Source organism: Lathamus discolor, chromosome 5 (assembly GCF_037157495.1).
Source record: "Lathamus discolor isolate bLatDis1 chromosome 5, bLatDis1.hap1, whole genome shotgun sequence".
Lineage (NCBI taxonomy): Eukaryota > Metazoa > Chordata > Aves > Psittaciformes > Psittacidae > Lathamus > Lathamus discolor.
The window spans coordinates 23,907,149-23,932,822 of NC_088888.1; positions in this window are offsets into that span (position 1 = coordinate 23,907,149).

The window sequence follows — 25,674 nt, forward strand, 5'->3', positions numbered from 1 at the left end:
TTTGGCCTGGCTCTTCTGCTCTTTCAGCAGAGTCTAAACGTTCCTGCTCTACTCACTCTGCTGCTGCTCAGAGAGAGCGGGCACTGGAAAGGTTGCATTCAAATGGTCTTTTAGGAGATAAAGTGACCAGTGACAGTAATGTGTGTGTCACAGTTGCAAAGCTCACTGTGTGCTGAAGATGATCAGCAGGAACTTTGTGCATGTCTCTTCTGCTGTTTCAGCAGAGACCAAACGTAACTGCTATATTCTGCTGCTGCTGACAAAGAGCAAGCACAGGAGTTGTAGGATTCAATTGGACTTTCAGGTAGGAAAGTGAGGGGTGACAGCAATGTGTATGACACAGTTTCAAAGCTCACTGTGCGCTGAAGGTGCCCAGCCGGAGTTTCCCTGCTGGCCCATCGGCTGTGGGATTAGAGGTCAAGCGCTTCGTGCTCCCCTGTCACAACTGCTCTTGAAAGGAGAGAGGCCACCAGAAACGTTGGATTCAAATGCACTTTTAGGAGATAAAGTGAGGAGTGACAGCAATGTTTGTGTCACAGTTGCAAAGCTAACTGTGTGCTAAACATGATCAGCAGGAGCTTTTTCGCAAGGCTCTTCTGCTGTTTTAGCACAGTCGAAACATTGCTGCTCTACTCTCTCTGTTGCTGCTCAGCAGAGAGAGAGCACAGAGATGTTGGATTCAATTGGTCTTTCAGGCAGGAAAGGGAGGAGTGACAGCAATGTATGTTGCAGAGTTGCAAAGCTCGCTGTGCGCTGAAGATGATCTGTAGGAACATTTTGGCCTGGCTTTTCTGCTCTTTCAGCAGTGTCTAAACGTTCCTGCTCTACTTACTCTTGCTGCAGCTCACAGAGAGCGTGCACTGGAGAGGTTGTATTCAAACGGTCTTTTTGGAGAAAGAGTGAAGAGTGACAGCAATGTTTGTGTCACAGTTGCAAAGCTCACTGTGTGCTATAGATGACCAGCAGGAGGTTTTTCGCAAGGCTCTTCTGCTGTTTTAGCACAGTCGAAACATTGCTGCTCTACTCTCTCTGTTGCTGCTCAGCAGAGAGCTGGCACAGAGATGTTGGATTCAACTGGTCTTTCAGGCAGGAAAGGGAGGAGTGACAGCAATGTGTGCTGCAGAGTTGCAAAGCTCGCTGTGCGCTGACGATGATGAGCAGGAACATTTTGGCCTGGCTCTTCTATTCTTTGAGTAGGGTCTAAACGTTCCTGCTCTACCCTCTCTGCTGCTGCACAGCAGAGAAAGGGCACAGAGATTTTGGATTCAATTGGACTTTGAGGTAGGAACGTGAGGAGCGACAGCAATATATGTGTCACAGTTGCAAAGCTGACTGCGTGCTGAAGGTGCATAGCCGGAGCTTTCACTCCTGGCTCTTCGGCTGTGGGGGCAGAGGCCAAGAGCTCGTGTTCACGTGTCACTGCTGCTGTTCAAACAAGAGAGGGCGCGAGAGACTATGGATTCAAACGGACTATTAGGAGATAAAGGGAGGAGTGACAGCAATGTGTGTTGCAGAGTTGCAAAGCTCGCTGTGCGCTGACGATGATCAGCAGGAACATTTTGGCCTGGCTCTTCTGCTCTTTCAGCAGAGTCTAAACGTTCCTGCTCTACTCACTCTGCCGCTGCTCAGAGAGAGCGGGCACTGGAAAGGTTGCATTCAAATGGTCTTTTAGGAGATAAAGTGACCAGTGACAGTAATGTGTGTGTCACAGTTGCAAAGCTCACTGTGTGCTGAAGATGATCAGCAGGAACTTTGTGCATGTCTCTTCTGCTGTTTCAGCAGAGACCAAACGTAACTGCTATATTCTGCTGCTGCTGACAAAGAGCATCACAGGAGTTGTAGGATTCAATTGGACTTTCAGGTAGGAAAGTGAGGGGTGACAGCAATGTGTGTGACACAGTTTCAAAGCTCACTGTGCGCTGAAGATGCCCAGCCGGAGTTTCCCTGCTGGCCCATCGGCTGTGGGATTAGAGGTCAAGCGCTTCGTGCTCCCCTGTCACAACTGCTCTTGAAAGGAGAGAGGGCCCCAGAAACGTTGGATTCAAATGCACTTTTAGGAGATAAAGTGAGGAGTGACAGCAATGTTTGTGTCACAGTTGCAAAGCTAACTGTGTGCTAAACATGATCAGCAGGAGCTTTTTCGCAAGGCTCTTCTGCTGTTTTAGCACAGTCGAAACATTGCTGCTCTACTCTCTCTGTTGCTGCTCAGCAGAGAGAGAGCACAGAGATGTTGGATTCAATTGGTCTTTCAGGCAGGAAAGGGAGGAGTGACAGCAATGTATGTTGCAGAGTTGCAAAGCTCGCTGTGCGCTGAAGATGATCTGTAGGAACATTTTGGCCTGGCTTTTCTGCTCTTTCAGCAGTGTCTAAACGTTCCTGCTCTACTTACTCTTGCTGCAGCTCACAGAGAGCGTGCACTGGAGAGGTTGTATTCAAACGGTCTTTTTGGAGAAAGAGTGAAGAGTGACAGCAATGTTTGTGTCACAGTTGCAAAGCTCACTGTGTGCTATAGATGACCAGCAGGAGGTTTTTCGCAAGGCTCTTCTGCTGTTTTAGCACAGTCGAAACATTGCTGCTCTACTCTCTCTGTTGCTGCTCAGCAGAGAGCTGGCACAGAGATGTTGGATTCAACTGGTCTTTCAGGCAGGAAAGGGAGGAGTGACAGCAATGTGTGCTGCAGAGTTGCAAAGCTCGCTGTGCGCTGACGATGATGAGCAGGAACATTTTGGCCTGGCTCTTCTATTCTTTGAGTAGGGTCTAAACGTTCCTGCTCTACCCTCTCTGCTGCTGCACAGCAGAGAAAGGGCACAGAGATTTTGGATTCAATTGGACTTTGAGGTAGGAACGTGAGGAGCGACAGCAATATATGTGTCACAGTTGCAAAGCTGACTGCGTGCTGAAGGTGCATAGCCGGAGCTTTCACTCCTGGCTCTTCGGCTGTGGGGGCAGAGGCCAAGAGCTCGTGTTCACGTGTCACTGCTGCTGTTCAAACAAGAGAGGGCGCGAGAGACTATGGATTCAAACGGACTATTAGGAGATAAAGGGAGGAGTGACAGCAATGTGTGTTGCAGAGTTGCAAAGCTCGCTGTGCGCTGACGATGATCAGCAGGAACATTTTGGCCTGGCTCTTCTGCTCTTTCAGCAGAGTCTAAACGTTCCTGCTCTACTCACTCTGCCGCTGCTCAGAGAGAGCGGGCACTGGAAAGGTTGCATTCAAATGGTCTTTTAGGAGATAAAGTGACCAGTGACAGTAATGTGTGTGTCACAGTTGCAAAGCTCACTGTGTGCTGAAGATGATCAGCAGGAACTTTGTGCATGTCTCTTCTGCTGTTTCAGCAGAGACCAAACGTAACTGCTATATTCTGCTGCTGCTGACAAAGAGCATCACAGGAGTTGTAGGATTCAATTGGACTTTCAGGTAGGAAAGTGAGGGGTGACAGCAATGTGTGTGACACAGTTTCAAAGCTCACTGTGCGCTGAAGATGCCCAGCCGGAGTTTCCCTGCTGGCCCATCGGCTGTGGGATTAGAGGTCAAGCGCTTCGTGCTCCCCTGTCACAACTGCTCTTGAAAGGAGAGAGGGCCCCAGAAACGTTGGATTCAAATGCACTTTTAGGAGATAAAGTGAGGAGTGACAGCAATGTTTGTGTCACAGTTGCAAAGCTAACTGTGTGCTAAACATGATCAGCAGGAGCTTTTTCGCAAGGCTCTTCTGCTGTTTTAGCACAGTCGAAACATTGCTGCTCTACTCTCTCTGTTGCTGCTCAGCAGAGAGAGAGCACAGAGATGTTGGATTCAATTGGTCTTTCAGGCAGGAAAGGGAGGAGTGACAGCAATGTATGTTGCAGAGTTGCAAAGCTCGCTGTGCGCTGAAGATGATCTGTAGGAACATTTTGGCCTGGCTTTTCTGCTCTTTCAGCAGTGTCTAAACGTTCCTGCTCTACTTACTCTTGCTGCAGCTCACAGAGAGCGTGCACTGGAGAGGTTGTATTCAAACGGTCTTTTTGGAGAAAGAGTGAAGAGTGACAGCAATGTTTGTGTCACAGTTGCAAAGCTCACTGTGTGCTATAGATGACCAGCAGGAGGTTTTTCGCAAGGCTCTTCTGCTGTTTTAGCACAGTCGAAACATTGCTGCTCTACTCTCTCTGTTGCTGCTCAGCAGAGAGCTGGCACAGAGATGTTGGATTCAACTGGTCTTTCAGGCAGGAAAGGGAGGAGTGACAGCAATGTGTGCTGCAGAGTTGCAAAGCTCGCTGTGCGCTGACGATGATGAGCAGGAACATTTTGGCCTGGCTCTTCTATTCTTTGAGTAGGGTCTAAACGTTCCTGCTCTACCCTCTCTGCTGCTGCACAGCAGAGAAAGGGCACAGAGATTTTGGATTCAATTGGACTTTGAGGTAGGAACGTGAGGAGCGACAGCAATATATGTGTCACAGTTGCAAAGCTGACTGCGTGCTGAAGGTGCATAGCCGGAGCTTTCACTCCTGGCTCTTCGGCTGTGGGGGCAGAGGCCAAGAGCTCGTGTTCACGTGTCACTGCTGCTGTTCAAACAAGAGAGGGCGCGAGAGACTATGGATTCAAACGGACTATTAGGAGATAAAGGGAGGAGTGACAGCAATGTGTGTTGCAGAGTTGCAAAGCTCGCTGTGCGCTGACGATGATCAGCAGGAACATTTTGGCCTGGCTCTTCTGCTCTTTCAGCAGAGTCTAAACGTTCCTGCTCTACTCACTCTGCCGCTGCTCAGAGAGAGCGGGCACTGGAAAGGTTGCATTCAAATGGTCTTTTAGGAGATAAAGTGACCAGTGACAGTAATGTGTGTGTCACAGTTGCAAAGCTCACTGTGTGCTGAAGATGATCAGCAGGAACTTTGTGCATGTCTCTTCTGCTGTTTCAGCAGAGACCAAACGTAACTGCTATATTCTGCTGCTGCTGACAAAGAGCATCACAGGAGTTGTAGGATTCAATTGGACTTTCAGGTAGGAAAGTGAGGGGTGACAGCAATGTGTGTGACACAGTTTCAAAGCTCACTGTGCGCTGAAGATGCCCAGCCGGAGTTTCCCTGCTGGCCCATCGGCTGTGGGATTAGAGGTCAAGCGCTTCGTGCTCCCCTGTCACAACTGCTCTTGAAAGGAGAGAGGGCCCCAGAAACGTTGGATTCAAATGCACTTTTAGGAGATAAAGTGAGGAGTGACAGCAATGTTTGTGTCACAGTTGCAAAGCTCACTGTGTGCTATAGATGACCAGCAGGAGGTTTTTCGCAAGGCTCTTCTGCTGTTTTAGCACAGTCGAAACATTGCTGCTCTACTCTCTCTGTTGCTGCTCAGCAGAGAGAGAGCACAGAGATGTTGGATTCAATTGGTCTTTCAGGCAGGAAAGGGAGGAGTGACAGCAATGTATGTTGCAGAGTTGCAAAGCTCGCTGTGCGCTGAAGATGATCTGTAGGAACATTTTGGCCTGGCTTTTCTGCTCTTTCAGCAGTGTCTAAACGTTCCTGCTCTACTTACTCTTGCTGCAGCTCACAGAGAGCGTGCACTGGAGAGGTTGTATTCAAACGGTCTTTTTGGAGAAAGAGTGAAGAGTGACAGCAATGTTTGTGTCACAGTTGCAAAGCTCACTGTGTGCTATAGATGACCAGCAGGAGGTTTTTCGCAAGGCTCTTCTGCTGTTTTAGCACAGTCTAAACATTGCTGCTCTACTCTCTCTGTTGCTGCTCAGCAGAGAGCTGGCACAGAGATGTTGGATTCAACTGGTCTTTCAGGCAGGAAAGGGAGGAGTGACAGCAATGTGTGCTGCAGAGTTGCAAAGCTCGCTGTGCGCTGAAGATGATCTGCAGAACATTTTGTCCTGGCTCTTCTATTCTTTGAGTAGGGTCTAAACGTTCCTGCTCTACCCTCTCTGCTGCTGCACAGCAGAGAAAGGGCACAGAGATTTTGGATTCAATTGGACTTTGAGGTAGGAACGTGAGGAGCGACAGCAATATATGTGTCACAGTTGCAAAGCTGACTGCGTGCTGAAGGTGCATAGCCGGAGCTTTCACTCCTGGCTCTTCGGCTGTGGGGGCAGAGGCCAAGAGCTCGTGTTCACGTGTCACTGCTGCTGTTCAAACAAGAGAGGGCGCGAGAGACTATGGATTCAAACGGACTATTAGGAGATAAAGGGAGGAGTGACAGCAATGTGTGTTGCAGAGTTGCAAAGCTCGCTGTGCGCTGACGATGATGAGCAGGAACATTTTGGCCTGGCTCTTCTGCTCTTTCAGCAGAGTCTAAACGTTCCTGCTCTACTCACTCTGCTGCTGCTCAGAGAGAGCGGGCACTGGAAAGGTTGCATTCAAATGGACTTTTAGGAGATAAAGTGACCAGTGACAGTAATGTGTGTGTCACAGTTGCAAAGCTCACTGTGTGCTGAAGATGATCAGCAGGAACTTTGTGCATGTCTCTTCTGCTGTTTCAGCAGAGACCAAACGTAACTGCTATATTCTGCTGCTGCTGACAAAGAGCATCACAGGAGTTGTAGGATTCAATTGGACTTTCAGGTAGGAAAGTGAGGGGTGACAGCAATGTGTGTGAAACAGTTTCAAAGCTCACTGTGCGCTGAAGATGCCCAGCCGGAGTTTCCCTGCTGGCCCATCGGCTGTGGGATTAGAGGTCAAGCGCTTCGTGCTCCCCTGTCACAACTGCTCTTGAAAGGAGAGAGGGCCCCAGAAACGTTGGATTCAAATGCACTTTTAGGAGATAAAGTGAGGAGTGACAGCAATGTTTGTGTCACAGTTGCAAAGCTAACTGTGTGCTAAACATGATCAGCAGGAGCTTTTTCGCAAGGCTCTTCTGCTGTTTTAGCACAGTCGAAACATTGCTGCTCTACTCTCTCTGTTGCTGCTCAGCAGAGAGAGAGCACAGAGATGTTGGATTCAATTGGTCTTTCAGGCAGGAAAGGGAGGAGTGACAGCAATGTATGTTGCAGAGTTGCAAAGCTCGCTGTGCGCTGAAGATGATCTGTAGGAACATTTTGGCCTGGCTTTTCTGCTCTTTCAGCAGTGTCTAAACGTTCCTGCTCTACTTACTCTTGCTGCAGCTCACAGAGAGCGTGCACTGGAGAGGTTGTATTCAAACGGTCTTTTTGGAGAAAGAGTGAAGAGTGACAGCAATGTTTGTGTCACAGTTGCAAAGCTCACTGTGTGCTATAGATGACCAGCAGGAGGTTTTTCGCAAGGCTCTTCTGCTGTTTTAGCACAGTCTAAACATTGCTGCTCTACTCTCTCTGTTGCTGCTCAGCAGAGAGCTGGCACAGAGATGTTGGATTCAACTGGTCTTTCAGGCAGGAAAGGGAGGAGTGACAGCAATGTGTGTTGCAGAGTTGCAAAGCTCGCTGTGCGCTGAAGATGATCTGCAGAACATTTTGTCCTGGCTCTTCTATTCTTTGAGTAGGGTCTAAACGTTCCTGCTCTACCCTCTCTGCTGCTGCACAGCAGAGAAAGGGCACAGAGATTTTGGATTCAATTGGACTTTGAGGTAGGAACGTGAGGAGCGACAGCAATATATGTGTCACAGTTGCAAAGCTGACTGCGTGCTGAAGGTGCATAGCCGGAGCTTTCACTCCTGGCTCTTCGGCTGTGGGAGCAGAGGCCAAGAGCTCGTGTTCACGTGTCACTGCTGCTGTTCAAACAAGAGAGGGCGCGAGAGACTATGGATTCAAACGGACTATTAGGAGATAAAGGGAGGAGTGACAGCAATGTGTGTTGCAGAGTTGCAAAGCTCGCTGTGCGCTGACGATGATCAGCAGGAACATTTTGGCCTGGCTCTTCTGCTCTTTCAGCAGAGTCTAAACGTTCCTGCTCTACTCACTCTGCTGCTGCTCAGAGAGAGCGGGCACTGGAAAGGTTGCATTCAAATGGACTTTTAGGAGATAAAGTGACCAGTGACAGTAATGTGTGTGTCACAGTTGCAAAGCTCACTGTGTGCTGAAGATGATCAGCAGGAACTTTGTGCATGTCTCTTCTGCTGTTTCAGCAGAGACCAAACGTAACTGCTATATTCTGCTGCTGCTGACAAAGAGCATCACAGGAGTTGTAGGATTCAATTGGACTTTCAGGTAGGAAAGTGAGGGGTGACAGCAATGTGTGTGACACAGTTTCAAAGCTCACTGTGCGCTGAAGATGCCCAGCCGGAGTTTCCCTGCTGGCCCATCGGCTGTGGGATTAGAGGTCAAGCGCTTCGTGCTCCCCTGTCACAACTGCTCTTGAAAGGAGAGAGGGCCCCAGAAACGTTGGATTCAAATGCACTTTTAGGAGATAAAGTGAGGAGTGACAGCAATGTTTGTGTCACAGTTGCAAAGCTAACTGTGTGCTAAACATGATCAGCAGGAGCTTTTTCGCAAGGCTCTTCTGCTGTTTTAGCACAGTCGAAACATTGCTGCTCTACTCTCTCTGTTGCTGCTCAGCAGAGAGTGAGCACAGAGATGTTGGATTCAATTGGTCTTTCAGGCAGGAAAGGGAGGAGTGACAGCAATGTATGTTGCAGAGTTGCAAAGCTCGCTGTGCGCTGAAGATGATCTGTAGGAACATTTTGGCCTGGCTTTTCTGCTCTTTCAGCAGTGTCTAAACGTTCCTGCTCTACTTACTCTTGCTGCAGCTCACAGAGAGCGTGCACTGGAGAGGTTGTATTCAAACGGTCTTTTTGGAGAAAGAGTGAAGAGTGACAGCAATGTTTGTGTCACAGTTGCAAAGCTCACTGTGTGCTATAGATGACCAGCAGGAGGTTTTTCGCAAGGCTCTTCTGCTGTTTTAGCACAGTCGAAACATTGCTGCTCTACTCTCTCTGTTGCTGCTCAGCAGAGAGCTGGCACAGAGATGTTGGATTCAACTGGTCTTTCAGGCAGGAAAGGGAGGAGTGACAGCAATGTGTGCTGCAGAGTTGCAAAGCTCGCTGTGCGCTGACGATGATGAGCAGGAACATTTTGGCCTGGCTCTTCTATTCTTTGAGTAGGGTCTAAACGTTCCTGCTCTACCCTCTCTGCTGCTGCACAGCAGAGAAAGGGCACAGAGATTTTGGATTCAATTGGACTTTGAGGTAGGAACGTGAGGAGCGACAGCAATATATGTGTCACAGTTGCAAAGCTGACTGCGTGCTGAAGGTGCATAGCCGGAGCTTTCACTCCTGGCTCTTCGGCTGTGGGGGCAGAGGCCAAGAGCTCGTGTTCACGTGTCACTGCTGCTGTTCAAACAAGAGAGGGCGCGAGAGACTATGGATTCAAACGGACTATTAGGAGATAAAGGGAGGAGTGACAGCAATGTGTGTTGCAGAGTTGCAAAGCTCGCTGTGCGCTGACGATGATCAGCAGGAACATTTTGGCCTGGCTCTTCTGCTCTTTCAGCAGAGTCTAAACGTTCCTGCTCTACTCACTCTGCCGCTGCTCAGAGAGAGCGGGCACTGGAAAGGTTGCATTCAAATGGTCTTTTAGGAGATAAAGTGACCAGTGACAGTAATGTGTGTGTCACAGTTGCAAAGCTCACTGTGTGCTGAAGATGATCAGCAGGAACTTTGTGCATGTCTCTTCTGCTGTTTCAGCAGAGACCAAACGTAACTGCTATATTCTGCTGCTGCTGACAAAGAGCATCACAGGAGTTGTAGGATTCAATTGGACTTTCAGGTAGGAAAGTGAGGGGTGACAGCAATGTGTGTGACACAGTTTCAAAGCTCACTGTGCGCTGAAGATGCCCAGCCGGAGTTTCCCTGCTGGCCCATCGGCTGTGGGATTAGAGGTCAAGCGCTTCGTGCTCCCCTGTCACAACTGCTCTTGAAAGGAGAGAGGGCCCCAGAAACGTTGGATTCAAATGCACTTTTAGGAGATAAAGTGAGGAGTGACAGCAATGTTTGTGTCACAGTTGCAAAGCTAACTGTGTGCTAAACATGATCAGCAGGAGCTTTTTCGCAAGGCTCTTCTGCTGTTTTAGCACAGTCGAAACATTGCTGCTCTACTCTCTCTGTTGCTGCTCAGCAGAGAGAGAGCACAGAGATGTTGGATTCAATTGGTCTTTCAGGCAGGAAAGGGAGGAGTGACAGCAATGTATGTTGCAGAGTTGCAAAGCTCGCTGTGCGCTGAAGATGATCTGTAGGAACATTTTGGCCTGGCTTTTCTGCTCTTTCAGCAGTGTCTAAACGTTCCTGCTCTACTTACTCTTGCTGCAGCTCACAGAGAGCGTGCACTGGAGAGGTTGTATTCAAACGGTCTTTTTGGAGAAAGAGTGAAGAGTGACAGCAATGTTTGTGTCACAGTTGCAAAGCTCACTGTGTGCTATAGATGACCAGCAGGAGGTTTTTCGCAAGGCTCTTCTGCTGTTTTAGCACAGTCGAAACATTGCTGCTCTACTCTCTCTGTTGCTGCTCAGCAGAGAGCTGGCACAGAGATGTTGGATTCAACTGGTCTTTCAGGCAGGAAAGGGAGGAGTGACAGCAATGCATGTTGCAGAGTTGCAAAGCTCGCTGTGCGCTGAAGATGATCTGTAGGAACATTTTGGCCTGGCTTTTCTGCTCTTTCAGCAGTGTCTAAACGTTCCTGCTCTACTTACTCTTGCTGCAGCTCACAGAGAGCGTGCACTGGAGAGGTTGTATTCAAACGGTCTTTTTGGAGAAAGAGTGAAGAGTGACAGCAATGTTTGTGTCACAGTTGCAAAGCTCACTGTGTGCTATAGATGACCAGCAGGAGGTTTTTCGCAAGGCTCTTCTGCTGTTTTAGCACAGTCGAAACATTGCTGCTCTACTCTCTCTGTTGCTGCTCAGCAGAGAGCTGGCACAGAGATGTTGGATTCAACTGGTCTTTCAGGCAGGAAAGGGAGGAGTGACAGCAATGTGTGCTGCAGAGTTGCAAAGCTCGCTGTGCGCTGACGATGATGAGCAGGAACATTTTGGCCTGGCTCTTCTATTCTTTGAGTAGGGTCTAAACGTTCCTGCTCTACCCTCTCTGCTGCTGCACAGCAGAGAAAGGGCACAGAGATTTTGGATTCAATTGGACTTTGAGGTAGGAACGTGAGGAGCGACAGCAATATATGTGTCACAGTTGCAAAGCTGACTGCGTGCTGAAGGTGCATAGCCGGAGCTTTCACTCCTGGCTCTTCGGCTGTGGGGGCAGAGGCCAAGAGCTCGTGTTCACGTGTCACTGCTGCTGTTCAAACAAGAGAGGGCGCGAGAGACTATGGATTCAAACGGACTATTAGGAGATAAAGGGAGGAGTGACAGCAATGTGTGTTGCAGAGTTGCAAAGCTCGCTGTGCGCTGACGATGATCAGCAGGAACATTTTGGCCTGGCTCTTCTGCTCTTTCAGCAGAGTCTAAACGTTCCTGCTCTACTCACTCTGCCGCTGCTCAGAGAGAGCGGGCACTGGAAAGGTTGCATTCAAATGGTCTTTTAGGAGATAAAGTGACCAGTGACAGTAATGTGTGTGTCACAGTTGCAAAGCTCACTGTGTGCTGAAGATGATCAGCAGGAACTTTGTGCATGTCTCTTCTGCTGTTTCAGCAGAGACCAAACGTAACTGCTATATTCTGCTGCTGCTGACAAAGAGCATCACAGGAGTTGTAGGATTCAATTGGACTTTCAGGTAGGAAAGTGAGGGGTGACAGCAATGTGTGTGAAACAGTTTCAAAGCTCACTGTGCGCTGAAGATGCCCAGCCGGAGTTTCCCTGCTGGCCCATCGGCTGTGGGATTAGAGGTCAAGCGCTTCGTGCTCCCCTGTCACAACTGCTCTTGAAAGGAGAGAGGGCCCCAGAAACGTTGGATTCAAATGCACTTTTAGGAGATAAAGTGAGGAGTGACAGCAATGTTTGTGTCACAGTTGCAAAGCTAACTGTGTGCTAAACATGATCAGCAGGAGCTTTTTCGCAAGGCTCTTCTGCTGTTTTAGCACAGTCTAAACATTGCTGCTCTACTCTCTCTGTTGCTGCTCAGCAGAGAGAGAGCACAGAGATGTTGGATTCAATTGGTCTTTCAGGCAGGAAAGGGAGGAGTGACAGCAATGTATGTTGCAGAGTTGCAAAGCTCGCTGTGCGCTGAAGATGATCTGTAGGAACATTTTGGCCTGGCTTTTCTGCTCTTTCAGCAGTGTCTAAACGTTCCTGCTCTACTTACTCTTGCTGCAGCTCACAGAGAGCGTGCACTGGAGAGGTTGTATTCAAACGGTCTTTTTGGAGAAAGAGTGAAGAGTGACAGCAATGTTTGTGTCACAGTTGCAAAGCTCACTGTGTGCTATAGATGACCAGCAGGAGGTTTTTCGCAAGGCTCTTCTGCTGTTTTAGCACAGTCTAAACATTGCTGCTCTACTCTCTCTGTTGCTGCTCAGCAGAGAGCTGGCACAGAGATGTTGGATTCAACTGGTCTTTCAGGCAGGAAAGGGAGGAGTGACAGCAATGTGTGCTGCAGAGTTGCAAAGCTCGCTGTGCGCTGAAGATGATCTGCAGAACATTTTGTCCTGGCTCTTCTATTCTTTGAGTAGGGTCTAAACGTTCCTGCTCTACCCTCTCTGCTGCTGCACAGCAGAGAAAGGGCACAGAGATTTTGGATTCAATTGGACTTTGAGGTAGGAACGTGAGGAGCGACAGCAATATATGTGTCACAGTTGCAAAGCTGACTGCGTGCTGAAGGTGCATAGCCGGAGCTTTCACTCCTGGCTCTTCGGCTGTGGGGGCAGAGGCCAAGAGCTCGTGTTCACGTGTCACTGCTGCTGTTCAAACAAGAGAGGGCGCGAGAGACTATGGATTCAAACGGACTATTAGGAGATAAAGGGAGGAGTGACAGCAATGTGTGTTGCAGAGTTGCAAAGCTCGCTGTGCGCTGACGATGATCAGCAGGAACATTTTGGCCTGGCTCTTCTGCTCTTTCAGCAGAGTCTAAACGTTCCTGCTCTACTCACTCTGCCGCTGCTCAGAGAGAGCGGGCACTGGAAAGGTTGCATTCAAATGGTCTTTTAGGAGATAAAGTGACCAGTGACAGTAATGTGTGTGTCACAGTTGCAAAGCTCACTGTGTGCTGAAGATGATCAGCAGGAACTTTGTGCATGTCTCTTCTGCTGTTTCAGCAGAGACCAAACGTAACTGCTATATTCTGCTGCTGCTGACAAAGAGCATCACAGGAGTTGTAGGATTCAATTGGACTTTCAGGTAGGAAAGTGAGGGGTGACAGCAATGTGTGTGACACAGTTTCAAAGCTCACTGTGCGCTGAAGATGCCCAGCCGGAGTTTCCCTGCTGGCCCATCGGCTGTGGGATTAGAGGTCAAGCGCTTCGTGCTCCCCTGTCACAACTGCTCTTGAAAGGAGAGAGGGCCCCAGAAACGTTGGATTCAAATGCACTTTTAGGAGATAAAGTGAGGAGTGACAGCAATGTTTGTGTCACAGTTGCAAAGCTAACTGTGTGCTAAACATGATCAGCAGGAGCTTTTTCGCAAGGCTCTTCTGCTGTTTTAGCACAGTCGAAACATTGCTGCTCTACTCTCTCTGTTGCTGCTCAGCAGAGAGAGAGCACAGAGATGTTGGATTCAATTGGTCTTTCAGGCAGGAAAGGGAGGAGTGACAGCAATGTATGTTGCAGAGTTGCAAAGCTCGCTGTGCGCTGAAGATGATCTGTAGGAACATTTTGGCCTGGCTTTTCTGCTCTTTCAGCAGTGTCTAAACGTTCCTGCTCTACTTACTCTTGCTGCAGCTCACAGAGAGCGTGCACTGGAGAGGTTGTATTCAAACGGTCTTTTTGGAGAAAGAGTGAAGAGTGACAGCAATGTTTGTGTCACAGTTGCAAAGCTCACTGTGTGCTATAGATGACCAGCAGGAGGTTTTTCGCAAGGCTCTTCTGCTGTTTTAGCACAGTCGAAACATTGCTGCTCTACTCTCTCTGTTGCTGCTCAGCAGAGAGCTGGCACAGAGATGTTGGATTCAACTGGTCTTTCAGGCAGGAAAGGGAGGAGTGACAGCAATGTGTGCTGCAGAGTTGCAAAGCTCGCTGTGCGCTGACGATGATGAGCAGGAACATTTTGGCCTGGCTCTTCTATTCTTTGAGTAGGGTCTAAACGTTCCTGCTCTACCCTCTCTGCTGCTGCACAGCAGAGAAAGGGCACAGAGATTTTGGATTCAATTGGACTTTGAGGTAGGAACGTGAGGAGCGACAGCAATATATGTGTCACAGTTGCAAAGCTGACTGCGTGCTGAAGGTGCATAGCCGGAGCTTTCACTCCTGGCTCTTCGGCTGTGGGGGCAGAGGCCAAGAGCTCGTGTTCACGTGTCACTGCTGCTGTTCAAACAAGAGAGGGCGCGAGAGACTATGGATTCAAACGGACTATTAGGAGATAAAGGGAGGAGTGACAGCAATGTGTGTTGCAGAGTTGCAAAGCTCGCTGTGCGCTGACGATGATCAGCAGGAACATTTTGGCCTGGCTCTTCTGCTCTTTCAGCAGAGTCTAAACGTTCCTGCTCTACTCACTCTGCCGCTGCTCAGAGAGAGCGGGCACTGGAAAGGTTGCATTCAAATGGTCTTTTAGGAGATAAAGTGACCAGTGACAGTAATGTGTGTGTCACAGTTGCAAAGCTCACTGTGTGCTGAAGATGATCAGCAGGAACTTTGTGCATGTCTCTTCTGCTGTTTCAGCAGAGACCAAACGTAACTGCTATATTCTGCTGCTGCTGACAAAGAGCATCACAGGAGTTGTAGGATTCAATTGGACTTTCAGGTAGGAAAGTGAGGGGTGACAGCAATGTGTGTGACACAGTTTCAAAGCTCACTGTGCGCTGAAGATGCCCAGCCGGAGTTTCCCTGCTGGCCCATCGGCTGTGGGATTAGAGGTCAAGCGCTTCGTGCTCCCCTGTCACAACTGCTCTTGAAAGGAGAGAGGGCCCCAGAAACGTTGGATTCAAATGCACTTTTAGGAGATAAAGTGAGGAGTGACAGCAATGTTTGTGTCACAGTTGCAAAGCTCACTGTGTGCTATAGATGACCAGCAGGAGGTTTTTCGCAAGGCTCTTCTGCTGTTTTAGCACAGTCGAAACATTGCTGCTCTACTCTCTCTGTTGCTGCTCAGCAGAGAGAGAGCACAGAGATGTTGGATTCAATTGGTCTTTCAGGCAGGAAAGGGAGGAGTGACAGCAATGTATGTTGCAGAGTTGCAAAGCTCGCTGTGCGCTGAAGATGATCTGTAGGAACATTTTGGCCTGGCTTTTCTGCTCTTTCAGCAGTGTCTAAACGTTCCTGCTCTACTTACTCTTGCTGCAGCTCACAGAGAGCGTGCACTGGAGAGGTTGTATTCAAACGGTCTTTTTGGAGAAAGAGTGAAGAGTGACAGCAATGTTTGTGTCACAGTTGCAAAGCTCACTGTGTGCTATAGATGACCAGCAGGAGGTTTTTCGCAAGGCTCTTCTGCTGTTTTAGCACAGTCTAAACATTGCTGCTCTACTCTCTCTGTTGCTGCTCAGCAGAGAGCTGGCACAGAGATGTTGGATTCAACTGGTCTTTCAGGCAGGAAAGGGAGGAGTGACAGCAATGTGTGCTGCAGAGTTGCAAAGCTCGCTGTGCGCTGAAGATGATCTGCAGAACATTTTGTCCTGGCTCTTCTATTCTTTGAGTAGGGTCTAAACGTTCCTGCTCTACCCTCTCTGCTGCTGCACAGCAGAGAAAGGGCACAGAGATTTTGGATTCAATTGGACTTTGAGGTAGGAACGTGAGGAGCGACAGCAATATATGTGTCACAGTTGCAAAGCTGACTGCGTGCTGAAGGTGCATAGCCGGAGCTTTCACTCCTGGCTCTTCGGCTGTGGGGGCAGAGGCCAAGAGCTCGTGTTCACGTGTCACTGCTGCTGTTCAAACAAGAGAGGGCGCGAGAGACTATGGATTCAAACGGACTATTAGGAGATAAAGGGAGGAGTGACAGCAATGTGTGTTGCAGAGTTGCAAAGCTCGCTGTGCGCTGACGATGATGAGCAGGAACATTTTGGCCTGGCTCTTCTGCTCTTTCAGCAGAGTCTAAACGTTCCTGCTCTACTCACTCTGCTGCTGCTCAGAGAGAGCGGGCACTGGAAAGGTTGCATTCAAATGGACTTTTAGGAGATAAAGTGACCAGTGACAGTAATGTGTGTGTCACAGTTGCAAAGCTCACTGTGTGCTGAAGATGATCAGCAGGAACTTTGTGCATGTCTCTTCTGCTGTTTCAGCAGAGACCAAACGTAACTGCTATATTCTGCTGCTGCTGACAAAGAGCATCACAGGAGTTGTAGGATTCAATTGGACTTTCAGGTAGGAAAGTGAGGGGTGACAGCAATGTGTGTGAAACAGTTTCAAAGCTCACTGTGCGCTGAAGATGCCCAGCCGGAGTTTCCCTGCTGGCCCATCGGCTGTGGGATTAGAGGTCAAGCGCTTCGTGCTCCCCTGTCACAACTGCTCTTGAAAGGAGAGAGGGCCCCAGAAACGTTGGATTCAAATGCACTTTTAGGAGATAAAGTGAGGAGTGACAGCAATGTTTGTGTCACAGTTGCAAAGCTAACTGTGTGCTAAACATGATCAGCAGGAGCTTTTTCGCAAGGCTCTTCTGCTGTTTTAGCACAGTCGAAACATTGCTGCTCTACTCTCTCTGTTGCTGCTCAGCAGAGAGAGAGCACAGAGATGTTGGATTCAATTGGTCTTTCAGGCAGGAAAGGGAGGAGTGACAGCAATGTATGTTGCAGAGTTGCAAAGCTCGCTGTGCGCTGAAGATGATCTGTAGGAACATTTTGGCCTGGCTTTTCTGCTCTTTCAGCAGTGTCTAAACGTTCCTGCTCTACTTACTCTTGCTGCAGCTCACAGAGAGCGTGCACTGGAGAGGTTGTATTCAAACGGTCTTTTTGGAGAAAGAGTGAAGAGTGACAGCAATGTTTGTGTCACAGTTGCAAAGCTCACTGTGTGCTATAGATGACCAGCAGGAGGTTTTTCGCAAGGCTCTTCTGCTGTTTTAGCACAGTCTAAACATTGCTGCTCTACTCTCTCTGTTGCTGCTCAGCAGAGAGCTGGCACAGAGATGTTGGATTCAACTGGTCTTTCAGGCAGGAAAGGGAGGAGTGACAGCAATGTGTGTTGCAGAGTTGCAAAGCTCGCTGTGCGCTGAAGATGATCTGCAGAACATTTTGTCCTGGCTCTTCTATTCTTTGAGTAGGGTCTAAACGTTCCTGCTCTACCCTCTCTGCTGCTGCACAGCAGAGAAAGGGCACAGAGATTTTGGATTCAATTGGACTTTGAGGTAGGAACGTGAGGAGCGACAGCAATATATGTGTCACAGTTGCAAAGCTGACTGCGTGCTGAAGGTGCATAGCCGGAGCTTTCACTCCTGGCTCTTCGGCTGTGGGAGCAGAGGCCAAGAGCTCGTGTTCACGTGTCACTGCTGCTGTTCAAACAAGAGAGGGCGCGAGAGACTATGGATTCAAACGGACTATTAGGAGATAAAGGGAGGAGTGACAGCAATGTGTGTTGCAGAGTTGCAAAGCTCGCTGTGCGCTGACGATGATCAGCAGGAACATTTTGGCCTGGCTCTTCTGCTCTTTCAGCAGAGTCTAAACGTTCCTGCTCTACTCACTCTGCTGCTGCTCAGAGAGAGCGGGCACTGGAAAGGTTGCATTCAAATGGACTTTTAGGAGATAAAGTGACCAGTGACAGTAATGTGTGTGTCACAGTTGCAAAGCTCACTGTGTGCTGAAGATGATCAGCAGGAACTTTGTGCATGTCTCTTCTGCTGTTTCAGCAGAGACCAAACGTAACTGCTATATTCTGCTGCTGCTGACAAAGAGCATCACAGGAGTTGTAGGATTCAATTGGACTTTCAGGTAGGAAAGTGAGGGGTGACAGCAATGTGTGTGACACAGTTTCAAAGCTCACTGTGCGCTGAAGATGCCCAGCCGGAGTTTCCCTGCTGGCCCATCGGCTGTGGGATTAGAGGTCAAGCGCTTCGTGCTCCCCTGTCACAACTGCTCTTGAAAGGAGAGAGGGCCCCAGAAACGTTGGATTCAAATGCACTTTTAGGAGATAAAGTGAGGAGTGACAGCAATGTTTGTGTCACAGTTGCAAAGCTAACTGTGTGCTAAACATGATCAGCAGGAGCTTTTTCGCAAGGCTCTTCTGCTGTTTTAGCACAGTCGAAACATTGCTGCTCTACTCTCTCTGTTGCTGCTCAGCAGAGAGTGAGCACAGAGATGTTGGATTCAATTGGTCTTTCAGGCAGGAAAGGGAGGAGTGACAGCAATGTATGTTGCAGAGTTGCAAAGCTCGCTGTGCGCTGAAGATGATCTGTAGGAACATTTTGGCCTGGCTTTTCTGCTCTTTCAGCAGTGTCTAAACGTTCCTGCTCTACTTACTCTTGCTGCAGCTCACAGAGAGCGTGCACTGGAGAGGTTGTATTCAAACGGTCTTTTTGGAGAAAGAGTGAAGAGTGACAGCAATGTTTGTGTCACAGTTGCAAAGCTCACTGTGTGCTATAGATGACCAGCAGGAGGTTTTTCGCAAGGCTCTTCTGCTGTTTTAGCACAGTCGAAACATTGCTGCTCTACTCTCTCTGTTGCTGCTCAGCAGAGAGCTGGCACAGAGATGTTGGATTCAACTGGTCTTTCAGGCAGGAAAGGGAGGAGTGACAGCAATGTGTGCTGCAGAGTTGCAAAGCTCGCTGTGCGCTGACGATGATGAGCAGGAACATTTTGGCCTGGCTCTTCTATTCTTTGAGTAGGGTCTAAACGTTCCTGCTCTACCCTCTCTGCTGCTGCACAGCAGAGAAAGGGCACAGAGATTTTGGATTCAATTGGACTTTGAGGTAGGAACGTGAGGAGCGACAGCAATATATGTGTCACAGTTGCAAAGCTGACTGCGTGCTGAAGGTGCATAGCCGGAGCTTTCACTCCTGGCTCTTCGGCTGTGGGGGCAGAGGCCAAGAGCTCGTGTTCACGTGTCACTGCTGCTGTTCAAACAAGAGAGGGCGCGAGAGACTATGGATTCAAACGGACTATTAGGAGATAAAGGGAGGAGTGACAGCAATGTGTGTTGCAGAGTTGCAAAGCTCGCTGTGCGCTGACGATGATCAGCAGGAACATTTTGGCCTGGCTCTTCTGCTCTTTCAGCAGAGTCTAAACGTTCCTGCTCTACTCACTCTGCCGCTGCTCAGAGAGAGCGGGCACTGGAAAGGTTGCATTCAAATGGTCTTTTAGGAGATAAAGTGACCAGTGACAGTAATGTGTGTGTCACAGTTGCAAAGCTCACTGTGTGCTGAAGATGATCAGCAGGAACTTTGTGCATGTCTCTTCTGCTGTTTCAGCAGAGACCAAACGTAACTGCTATATTCTGCTGCTGCTGACAAAGAGCATCACAGGAGTTGTAGGATTCAATTGGACTTTCAGGTAGGAAAGTGAGGGGTGACAGCAATGTGTGTGACACAGTTTCAAAGCTCACTGTGCGCTGAAGATGCCCAGCCGGAGTTTCCCTGCTGGCCCATCGGCTGTGGGATTAGAGGTCAAGCGCTTCGTGCTCCCCTGTCACAACTGCTCTTGAAAGGAGAGAGGGCCCCAGAAACGTTGGATTCAAATGCACTTTTAGGAGATAAAGTGAGGAGTGACAGCAATGTTTGTGTCACAGTTGCAAAGCTAACTGTGTGCTAAACATGATCAGCAGGAGCTTTTTCGCAAGGCTCTTCTGCTGTTTTAGCACAGTCGAAACATTGCTGCTCTACTCTCTCTGTTGCTGCTCAGCAGAGAGAGAGCACAGAGATGTTGGATTCAATTGGTCTTTCAGGCAGGAAAGGGAGGAGTGACAGCAATGTATGTTGCAGAGTTGCAAAGCTCGCTGTGCGCTGAAGATGATCTGTAGGAACATTTTGGCCTGGCTTTTCTGCTCTTTCAGCAGTGTCTAAACGTTCCTGCTCTACTTACTCTTGCTGCAGCTCACAGAGAGCGTGCACTGGAGAGGTTGTATTCAAACGGTCTTTTTGGAGAAAGAGTGAAGAGTGACAGCAATGTTTGTGTCACAGTTGCAAAGCTCACTGTGTGCTATAGATGACCAGCAGGAGGTTTTTCGCAAGGCTCTTCTGCTGTTTTAGCACAGTCGAAACATTGCTGCTCTACTCTCTCTGTTGCTGCTCAGCAGAGAGCTGGCACAGAGATGTTGGATTCAACTGGTCTTTCAGGCAGGAAAGGGAGGAGTGACAGCAATGCATGTTGCAGAGTTGCAAAGCTCGCTGTGCGCTGAAGATGATCTGTAGGAACATTTTGGCCTGGCTTTTCTGCTCTTTCAGCAGTGTCTAAACGTTCCTGCTCTACTTACTCTTGCTGCAGCTCACAGAGAGCGTGCACTGGAGAGGTTGTATTCAAACGGTCTTTTTGGAGAAAGAGTGAAGAGTGACAGCAATGTTTGTGTCACAGTTGCAAAGCTCACTGTGTGCTATAGATGACCAGCAGGAGGTTTTTCGCAAGGCTCTTCTGCTGTTTTAGCACAGTCGAAACATTGCTGCTCTACTCTCTCTGTTGCTGCTCAGCAGAGAGCTGGCACAGAGATGTTGGATTCAACTGGTCTTTCAGGCAGGAAAGGGAGGAGTGACAGCAATGTGTGCTGCAGAGTTGCAAAGCTCGCTGTGCGCTGACGATGATGAGCAGGAACATTTTGGCCTGGCTCTTCTATTCTTTGAGTAGGGTCTAAACGTTCCTGCTCTACCCTCTCTGCTGCTGCACAGCAGAGAAAGGGCACAGAGATTTTGGATTCAATTGGACTTTGAGGTAGGAACGTGAGGAGCGACAGCAATATATGTGTCACAGTTGCAAAGCTGACTGCGTGCTGAAGGTGCATAGCCGGAGCTTTCACTCCTGGCTCTTCGGCTGTGGGGGCAGAGGCCAAGAGCTCGTGTTCACGTGTCACTGCTGCTGTTCAAACAAGAGAGGGCGCGAGAGACTATGGATTCAAACGGACTATTAGGAGATAAAGGGAGGAGTGACAGCAATGTGTGTTGCAGAGTTGCAAAGCTCGCTGTGCGCTGACGATGATCAGCAGGAACATTTTGGCCTGGCTCTTCTGCTCTTTCAGCAGAGTCTAAACGTTCCTGCTCTACTCACTCTGCCGCTGCTCAGAGAGAGCGGGCACTGGAAAGGTTGCATTCAAATGGTCTTTTAGGAGATAAAGTGACCAGTGACAGTAATGTGTGTGTCACAGTTGCAAAGCTCACTGTGTGCTGAAGATGATCAGCAGGAACTTTGTGCATGTCTCTTCTGCTGTTTCAGCAGAGACCAAACGTAACTGCTATATTCTGCTGCTGCTGACAAAGAGCATCACAGGAGTTGTAGGATTCAATTGGACTTTCAGGTAGGAAAGTGAGGGGTGACAGCAATGTGTGTGAAACAGTTTCAAAGCTCACTGTGCGCTGAAGATGCCCAGCCGGAGTTTCCCTGCTGGCCCATCGGCTGTGGGATTAGAGGTCAAGCGCTTCGTGCTCCCCTGTCACAACTGCTCTTGAAAGGAGAGAGGGCCCCAGAAACGTTGGATTCAAATGCACTTTTAGGAGATAAAGTGAGGAGTGACAGCAATGTTTGTGTCACAGTTGCAAAGCTAACTGTGTGCTAAACATGATCAGCAGGAGCTTTTTCGCAAGGCTCTTCTGCTGTTTTAGCACAGTCTAAACATTGCTGCTCTACTCTCTCTGTTGCTGCTCAGCAGAGAGAGAGCACAGAGATGTTGGATTCAATTGGTCTTTCAGGCAGGAAAGGGAGGAGTGACAGCAATGTATGTTGCAGAGTTGCAAAGCTCGCTGTGCGCTGAAGATGATCTGTAGGAACATTTTGGCCTGGCTTTTCTGCTCTTTCAGCAGTGTCTAAACGTTCCTGCTCTACTTACTCTTGCTGCAGCTCACAGAGAGCGTGCACTGGAGAGGTTGTATTCAAACGGTCTTTTTGGAGAAAGAGTGAAGAGTGACAGCAATGTTTGTGTCACAGTTGCAAAGCTCACTGTGTGCTATAGATGACCAGCAGGAGGTTTTTCGCAAGGCTCTTCTGCTGTTTTAGCACAGTCTAAACATTGCTGCTCTACTCTCTCTGTTGCTGCTCAGCAGAGAGCTGGCACAGAGATGTTGGATTCAACTGGTCTTTCAGGCAGGAAAGGGAGGAGTGACAGCAATGTGTGCTGCAGAGTTGCAAAGCTCGCTGTGCGCTGAAGATGATCTGCAGAACATTTTGTCCTGGCTCTTCTATTCTTTGAGTAGGGTCTAAACGTTCCTGCTCTACCCTCTCTGCTGCTGCACAGCAGAGAAAGGGCACAGAGATTTTGGATTCAATTGGACTTTGAGGTAGGAACGTGAGGAGCGACAGCAATATATGTGTCACAGTTGCAAAGCTGACTGCGTGCTGAAGGTGCATAGCCGGAGCTTTCACTCCTGGCTCTTCGGCTGTGGGGGCAGAGGCCAAGAGCTCGTGTTCACGTGTCACTGCTGCTGTTCAAACAAGAGAGGGCGCGAGAGACTATGGATTCAAACGGACTATTAGGAGATAAAGGGAGGAGTGACAGCAATGTGTGTTGCAGAGTTGCAAAGCTCGCTGTGCGCTGACGATGATCAGCAGGAACATTTTGGCCTGGCTCTTCTGCTCTTTCAGCAGAGTCTAAACGTTCCTGCTCTACTCACTCTGCTGCTGCTCAGAGAGAGCGGGCACTGGAAAGGTTGCATTCAAATGGACTTTTAGGAGATAAAGTGACCAGTGACAGTAATGTGTGTGTCACAGTTGCAAAGCTCACTGTGTGCTGAAGATGATCAGCAGGAACTTTGTGCATGTCTCTTCTGCTGTTTCAGCAGAGACCAAACGTAACTGCTATATTCTGCTGCTGCTGACAAAGAGCATCACAGGAGTTGTAGGATTCAATTGGACTTTCAGGTAGGAAAGTGAGTGGTGACAGCAATGTGTGTGACACAGTTTCAAAGCTCACTGTGCGCTGAAGATGCCCAGCCGGAGTTTCCCTGCTGGCCCATCGGCTGTGGGATTAGAGGTCAAGCGCTTCGTGCTCCCCTGTCACAACTGCTCTTGAAAGGAGAGAGGGCCCCAGAAACGTTGGATTCAAATGCACTTTTAGGAGATAAAGTGAGGAGTGACAGCAATGTTTGTGTCACAGTTGCAAAGCTAACTGTGTGCTAAACATGATCAGCAGGAGCTTTTTCGCAAGGCTCTTCTGCTGTTTTAGCACAGTCGAAACATTGCTGCTCTACTCTCTCTGTTGCTGCTCAGCAGAGAGAGAGCACAGAGATGTTGGATTCAATTGGTCTTTCAGGCAGGAAAGGGAGGAGTGACAGCAATGTATGTTGCAGAGTTGCAAAGCTCGCTGTGCGCTGAAGATGATCTGTAGGAACATTTTGGCCTGGCTTTTCTGCTCTTTCAGCAGTGTCTAAACGTTCCTGCTCTACTTACTCTTGCTGCAGCTCACAGAGAGCGTGCACTGGAGAGGTTGTATTCAAACGGTCTTTTTGGAGAAAGAGTGAAGAGTGACAGCAATGTTTGTGTCACAGTTGCAAAGCTCACTGTGTGCTATAGATGACCAGCAGGAGGTTTTTCGCAAGGCTCTTCTGCTGTTTTAGCACAGTCTAAACATTGCTGCTCTACTCTCTCTGTTGCTGCTCAGCAGAGAGCTGGCACAGAGATGTTGGATTCAACTGGTCTTTCAGGCAGGAAAGGGAGGAGTGACAGCAATGTGTGTTGCAGAGTTGCAAAGCTCGCTGTGCGCTGAAGATGATCTGCAGAACATTTTGTCCTGGCTCTTCTATTCTTTGAGTAGGGTCTAAACGTTCCTGCTCTACCCTCTCTGCTGCTGCACAGCAGAGAAAGGGCACAGAGATTTTGGATTCAATTGGACTTTGAGGTAGGAACGTGAGGAGCGACAGCAATATATGTGTCACAGTTGCAAAGCTGACTGCGTGCTGAAGGTGCATAGACGGAGCTTTCACTCCTGGCTCTTCGGCTGTGGGAGCAGAGGCCAAGAGCTCGTGTTCACGTGTCACTGCTGCTGTTCAAACAAGAGAGGGCGCGAGAGACTATGGATTCAAACGGACTATTAGGAGATAAAGGGAGGAGTGACAGCAATGTGTGTTGCAGAGTTGCAAAGCTCGCTGTGCGCTGACGATGATCAGCAGGAACATTTTGGCCTGGCTCTTCTGCTCTTTCAGCAGAGTCTAAACGTTCCTGCTCTACTCACTCTGCTGCTGCTCAGAGAGAGCGGGCACTGGAAAGGTTGCATTCAAATGGACTTTTAGGAGATAAAGTGACCAGTGACAGTAATGTGTGTGTCACAGTTGCAAAGCTCACTGTGTGCTGAAGATGATCAGCAGGAACTTTGTGCATGTCTCTTCTGCTGTTTCAGCAGAGACCAAACGTAACTGCTATATTCTGCTGCTGCTGACAAAGAGCATCACAGGAGTTGTAGGATTCAATTGGACTTTCAGGTAGGAAAGTGAGGGGTGACAGCAATGTGTGTGACACAGTTTCAAAGCTCACTGTGCGCTGAAGATGCCCAGCCGGAGTTTCCCTGCTGGCCCATCGGCTGTGGGATTAGAGGTCAAGCGCTTCGTGCTCCCCTGTCACAACTGCTCTTGAAAGGAGAGAGGGCCCCAGAAACGTTGGATTCAAATGCACTTTTAGGAGATAAAGTGAGGAGTGACAGCAATGTTTGTGTCACAGTTGCAAAGCTAACTGTGTGCTAAACATGATCAGCAGGAGCTTTTTCGCAAGGCTCTTCTGCTGTTTTAGCACAGTCGAAACATTGCTGCTCTACTCTCTCTGTTGCTGCTCAGCAGAGAGTGAGCACAGAGATGTTGGATTCAATTGGTCTTTCAGGCAGGAAAGGGAGGAGTGACAGCAATGTATGTTGCAGAGTTGCAAAGCTCGCTGTGCGCTGAAGATGATCTGTAGGAACATTTTGGCCTGGCTTTTCTGCTCTTTCAGCAGTGTCTAAACGTTCCTGCTCTACTTACTCTTGCTGCAGCTCACAGAGAGCGTGCACTGGAGAGGTTGTATTCAAACGGTCTTTTTGGAGAAAGAGTGAAGAGTGACAGCAATGTTTGTGTCACAGTTGCAAAGCTCACTGTGTGCTATAGATGACCAGCAGGAGGTTTTTCGCAAGGCTCTTCTGCTGTTTTAGCACAGTCTAAACATTGCTGCTCTACTCTCTCTGTTGCTGCTCAGCAGAGAGCTGGCACAGAGATGTTGGATTCAACTGGTCTTTCAGGCAGGAAAGGGAGGAGTGACAGCAATGTGTGTTGCAGAGTTGCAAAGCTCGCTGTGCGCTGACGATGATGAGCAGGAACATTTTGGCCTGGCTCTTCTGCTCTTTCAGCAGAGTCTAAACGTTCCTGCTCTACTCACTCTGCTGCTGCTCAGAGAGAGCGGGCACTGGAAAGGTTGCATTCAAATGGTCTTTTAGGAGATAAAGTGACCAGTGACAGTAATGTGTGTGTCACAGTTGCAAAGCTCACTGTGTGCTGAAGATGATCAGCAGGAACTTTGTGCATGTCTCTTCTGCTGTTTCAGCAGAGACCAAACGTAACTGCTATATTCTGCTGCTGCTGACAAAGAGCAAGCACAGGAGTTGTAGGATTCAATTGGACTTTCAGGTAGGAAAGTGAGGGGTGACAGCAATGTGTATGACACAGTTTCAAAGCTCACTGTGCGCTGAAGGTGCCCAGC